This window comes from Bidens hawaiensis, unplaced genomic scaffold (assembly GCF_021521415.1).
Source record: "Bidens hawaiensis isolate Kalapana, Puna unplaced genomic scaffold, B.hawaiensis_p1.1 tig00023043_1, whole genome shotgun sequence".
NCBI lineage: Eukaryota > Viridiplantae > Streptophyta > Magnoliopsida > Asterales > Asteraceae > Bidens > Bidens hawaiensis.
Window position 1 is genome coordinate 251,817 of NW_027493599.1, and position 6,589 is coordinate 258,405.

The 6,589-nt window shown below is 35.2% G+C and overlaps 1 pseudogene; it reads right to left on the reverse strand.

Annotated features, from left to right (window-relative positions):
* Positions 1-394: 394 nt before the first annotated feature.
* LOC143566731 (anthocyanidin 3-O-glucosyltransferase 2-like) lies at positions 395-2,193 on the reverse strand (annotated as a pseudogene).
* Positions 2,194-6,589: the final 4,396 nt, after the last annotated feature.

The window sequence follows — 6,589 nt, forward strand, 5'->3', positions numbered from 1 at the left end:
TGTACTTTGATTTTCATTACACAATTATAAGATTAAATATATTTACAAATATTTACTAACAAATATATGGAATAAAACCAATTAAGTCTTCGAAAAGTATATGAATGCCCGACTCAATAGAATTAGCTAAATTAAAAAAATTCATTGATCTTTGCATGATACAATTTTGGTTGAGAAGATATTGTGAATGAGTCGAAATATTAGAATCTTAAGCTATATACCTTATAGGAATTAAGATTTATTAAGTAAATTAACATTTTAAGTTTTAATCACGATTTCGATTTTTAAACTTTTGAGCTTCAAGTTGAACTCGATTCGATTTGAAATTCGTATTCGAAATACATATCCAAATTTTATTTTTATTATATGTAAATTAAACAGACAAAACATCAGTGTAGGCATGGGCCAAGTGTCACACACAGGGGACCATTTCTAGTATGGCAACAAGAAGAAAAATAATGCATTTTTGGAACATCGAGATGAATATCAAACCAATAAAGATAAACTCAAAGTTTACGACATTTGTGGTTCACCATCTTACATCAACACTCGAAAACGACACATTAAAATTAACTTAGCAAAAGTCCAATTCACGAGATTAGGTTTTTTACAAAATCTTGAATAATACAACCAACAAACGCATATGAGTATATGACAAACCACCCTCTGTCACTATGGATCTATTCTTCACACTCATTTCTTTCACTTTCTTTCTAACTTCATTATCCTCCATCACTCGTGTTATCTCACTTTCTATCTCTTCACCTGTCACAACACCAACTGTATTAGCCTTAGGAGTGTACACGTCCTTCCTATAATCCAACTTTATCTCCACCGCCAATCCCAACTCCACCACCAATTGAAATGCATTCATTTGTTGTTCGGCATACATCGGCCATGTTGTCGATGGTACGCCAAACCATATACTTTCCAACAAAGAGTTCCTCCCGCAGTGGGAGACAAACCCTCCCAATGCATTATGAGCCAACACCGTTGTCTGTGGGGCCCATCCTATCACTTTCCCAATTCCACATGTTCGTTCCATAAATCCTTCGGGCAACACCACACTTGGATCCTTATACTCGCCAGGGGACCCTTGACATTTGATCTGACGGAGGTCGACGTAGGGACCACACAAACCGGTGTCCACTTTGCTCTAATCCACATGCTATCTCCTTCACTTGGACCTCATCAAAACTTCCCATACTCCCAAAACACAAAAACACAACTGAGGAAGGCGGTTGACTATCCAACCACATAATGACGCCATTGTCAAAGGGCTTCCCGACACTAGATCCACCTTCTAGATTGAGTATGGGCCCCATCGGATAAACCGGCGGGATGTTGATGTCAGTAGACAATGACACCATCGCGTGTGTTTCCAGTTTCAAGAATGTATTAACCATGATTGCTTTGACCTATCTAAGTTTCCGGACATACCTCAAAACAAAATCCAATCCTTCTCTAGTATGTACTAAACACCAAAAGGTTTTGGTTGGCAACGGTTTGACAAAACTTGGAACCAATATCACGGTATCCAAGTTGCTCAGCTCAATAACGTCTTCGTTCATATAATCACAAAGTGTTTGAATATGGAATTTAAATCCAAGAAAAGCAGCATTAGAAGTGAATAAAATGTAGGTTGGAATATTAAGCTCTTTGGATCTATCATGCAAGTGCAAAACGTGTCAATGACAAACCCGACGACCCGTCTCGAACCTGATTGACTTATCATGTCAACCACAACATTTTTAACATATTTGCATTGACTAGGGATGAATTCACTAAAAAAATACATGGGAGATCTGGGGTCAATTAATGCGGTTTCATCCTGAGGGAGTTGAATAAAGGATATACGATCATTCATGGTGTTTTTAGCTAATGAATCGATGTAGGTGGTGATAGCCGGGCCAGAACTCGAGCCGGGTGGTTTTATGACAAGGACGGTTATGGCGAGACGTTGATCGCGATTCACAAGTAATTTTGCGATCTGGATGGTGGACATGATATGACCAATCCCAGAGGAAGGGATGAATATTAGCTTTGCAGCTGTATTCGCCATGTTTTGGTTCATGACTGTTTTTTTTGGAGTCTTTATTTTATGCTTATCTACCACAAGTCCACAAGGACTATTTTGTACATCACATTAATGGCGTCCATATATAGGTCATGAATGGTCACATACCTCACTACTGGACCATCGTCATTTCACATCACATTTTCCCACCATATAAATGTAACCCAAGTTTTGAGGTCAAAACAAAAAAGAGAATGAGCTCACAAGTCACAACACGAAAAAAGGGAATTATAATTTAAAATATATAGCACATTAATGGCGTCCATATATAGGTCATGAATGGTCACATACCTCACTACTGGACCATCGTCATTTCACATCACATTTTCCCACCATATAAATGTAACCCAAGTTTTGAGGTCAAAACAAAAAAGAGAATGAGCTCACAAGTCACAACACGAAAAAAGGGAATTATAATTTAAAATATATAGCACCTTATAATTTAAGCAACCTCCTAACCAATGTTTTTAAAACTGAACGCTAATTATAACTGAGTGCCGCTATACAGGAACACGGGTTCCTGGTTAGACACTTAGACCAATTATAAAAATCGGTAATTGAAAGTGTGACTATACAGTATCCTGGTTAGATCGCTTAAAAAAATTGGGTAATGGTAAAATTAAATTTAAAAGAAAAATATACAAATAAATTAAAATGAAGAAATCAAGAACTGTATATACATTTGTATTCTCCTAAGATAAAGCTATAAAATTACAAACTAATTAGACATGATATGCATTATTAGAAATATAAATCTATATATATATTTAGCGAAAGGACAAAACTATAGATTTAAAACTAATACACAGTTAATATCAACAATAAGCATGATAAAAAAAATAATAGTAATAATAAAGTCTACTCTGTAAAACAAAACACCTCAATCCGTTTATTATTTTTATATATGATTCTTATAAGGAATCATAGAAGCCATGTATAGTTACTAAATTCAACAAGATATGAAATTCTTGGTGATCTTGGATTCTACGTGTGATTAATTCGTTACCCATTTGTGTATTTTGTTTACAATTCTTGTTAAAACTTATGCCTTGAGCTAAATTGATTAAAGTTGATCTTTCTTACATTGGAATTATTATATGCATCTCATCTGCTCGATGAAATGCTTGTGTAAGTATTTGAGGTGATTTTGGGACTTGTGATATGTGTTGATATTTGACACAGCATCTAAGTTGCTCTCAGTATAAGTGTTCATTTATCCAATGTAAGACAGATCGAATTTTATTTGTATTGCTTATTTGTTTGTTATTCAACTATGTGATACAGATTTGTAATGTTTGCGCCCAAATATTCTTCATCATTAAGAAAACAACTCGTTTTGACCCGTACCCATTTTTGAAAAACTCATCTCTGACCTGAACAAAAGTGACCATCATTGATCAAACAACTTGCTCTAACCCGTTACCCGACCGACCTGACACACCCGTTATGCTAGATACAAGTAATCCTTAATCTCATATATTTAATTTATGTTGAAACTATGATCTACCTACTCCTTTTTGTTACTAGTCTTGCTTTGCTTATTTTTATTGAATCGCGTAGAAGCTTTATTCTATGCTCGTTAGGCTATTGCTGCTAAGATAACCGCACATTGCTACCGTCAGATTTTCATAAAGATGATCCTTATTATAGGGTTACATGGACTGTGACATTCGTCAATTTCGGGTCATTTTTGTATTTGTTTTACTATGTAAACCGACCCGTTTTGTAAACCGAAGCTTATGATATAATCAAAATGATGGATTTTATGTTACAATATTGTTTTACACTTGTTGGGTCTTGAAAACATTCATTTTGGTCCTTAAAACACGTAAAAATCGCTTAAAACGAACTTGGGGCCAAAACTGTCATTTTGGAAACTTTGGAATTTCTGGTAACCAGCCCTTAGCGTAGCACGATGGGGTGGCCAAGCCCCATCGCGTGGCGCGATGACCATCAGGTCAGCATGCCCGTTTGTTTGTTGTTTTGTGACTTGTCTTGACTATTTTTGCATGAAAACTCTTGTGTCTCACACCCATATTTGACCACCAACATTACCCTATATATACACCACAATTTCCCTTTATTTTTCCCTGCTTCAACTCCAAAAACTCTCTCAAACATCAAAAATTCAAGGTTATTTTCTTAGTGTTCTTGAAGGTTTGACTTCCAAAAGTCAAACTGAGTTAAATCTTTCATTCTAATTAGCTTATGTAGTCTTATTAATACTTGATTATGGCGGTACAACATATATATAATATAATACCCCTTATTACCTTTGGTAGTTACTTCTCCGATTCCGGTCGGTGAGGTTTCGGACCTTGTAAGGCAAGGCTTCATGGAGGACTTTCGAGTCCTTGATATATATATATATATATATATATATATATATATATATATATATATATATAAATAACTTATTTATACATATTAATCTTGCTTAACTTCTGCTCATTTTAGTTTGTTTGTTATATTCACAAGTTTCATGGTTATGGGTTCTAAGAGTCTATGCTTCGGTTTAAACGTAAATAGCTCTAGACCGTAAAGCGAAGTTTTGTTTAAAGACTTTGTTGTTAACTTTTTGGTTATAAAACTTAAGTATTTTCATTTGTACATTATTATACAAGTTCTTTGATATTTGGGCATGTGGAAACCATCTATGAACTTGTTGTGAGATGGAAACCGAACCAATCCGATTTCTACTCGCTTAAGACACACAAGTGTGTTTTTAGCTATCAAGACTTGTATATTTCTTTAAAAATAGTTTTCAAACTGATTTTAATTATTTTCTTAAGTACTTAGAAATGTTGGATCCAACTTGATCTCATTACAAAGTTTGGACCGACAAAACCGAACACTCGCTTAACGTGCGTTGTTAGTTCTAAAACAATAGAACTACATACTTGGTTAAGTCTTATTAAGTTTTATTGAGTTATCTCATAACATTCATTATTTTGGAAAGTTAACTTTGGGTTTGACCAATTATCAAGACCCGAACCAACAACCCGAGCACTCGTTAAAAATCCGTTTTAGTATCTTTATTCCAAGGGACTTGCATTCGTGCATTTTTACTCACCTTATTACTTAACATAGGTTGAGTAAATATTAAGGTTAGATACTTTAACCTGGTTTCGAGCAAACTTACATTTTAAAGGATTATTATTATAAGTTCTCAACATTTATTTTATTTAAAGACTTTCAAGACAATCTTTCTAAATCCAAGACTTCTATCTTTTAGGCATTGTTCGTTAAACTCGTCGTTCCGGCAAATCTCCAAATTATCATCTTTCAAGTTTATTACTTGAATGTGAGTACTTTCACACCCCGTTTTCCATCTTTCGTTTTGGGGTGACATTTCATACTTATTAAACTAAAAGCTTTATATTTGAATCTTAACCCACAAACGTTATTGTATATTTTACTTAAATAATTGCTCGATTTGGTGTTCTATAATTATATGCTTATGTGTTTACCGCTTTTGGTTGGTGGAACTATAAAATCCTAGTCTATTTGGCAACCCCTTATAGCAAGGTGTCGTTAACGTAATGCAATTAACGATAAGTATAAAATCCTATACTATTTGGCATCCTCTTATAGCTAGGTGTCGCTAATGTGTTAGCGATATCTATTTGTCCAACTTATTGCGTTTATTTATCGTTTCGTATACAAGTTTTGCATCTAGGTTGACTCGAGCTTGTGAAGAAAAATTTCATCAAGACCTTTAGGATATTTAGCAAAAATGAATAATAATTGATTTGCTATATTTTGTTATATTTGTCTTATGAATATTGTTATGTAACATTTTCGATGTTGTGAAATGAAATGAGTTTGTTAAATATTGTCGCTTTAATTAGTGTCACGCGCTTATAGGCAATCGTTGCACCTCAGCATGTTCCGCCGCCTTTGGTCGGGGTGTGACATGGACAATACTGAATACGAGACTTTAACTTTAGAAAAAGAAAAAAAACAACAAAAAGAATCCTTGATCAAGACTTATCGCATAGAAAATCTTGAATAAAATGACTAATAGATGCATATGACGAACCACCTTCTACCAATACGCATATGCTCTTCTCACTCATCTTATCCACTTTTGCTCTAACCTCGTTATTCTCCATCCCCCGTCTTATCCCACTTTCTATATCTTAGCCTGTTACAATGACTGTATCAGAATTAGGATTAGACATATCCATCATATGTTAACTTTCTTTCCACCCCTAATCCCAATAACACCACCATTTCAAACGCATACATCTCTAAATACATCGGCCAAGCAGCTGGCGGGACTCCAAACCATAAACTTTCCAACAATGAGTTTCACCCGCAGTGTGACACAAACCCTCCCACTGCATCATGACCCAAGATCGTCGTTTGTGGGGGCCACATGATCAGTTTTCCTATTCCACGTGTTCGCTCTATAAACCCTTCCGGTAGTACCACACTCGAATCCTCGTAATCGCTTGGGACCATCGATGTTTGATATGATGGAGGTCGACGTAGGGACCACACGAAATG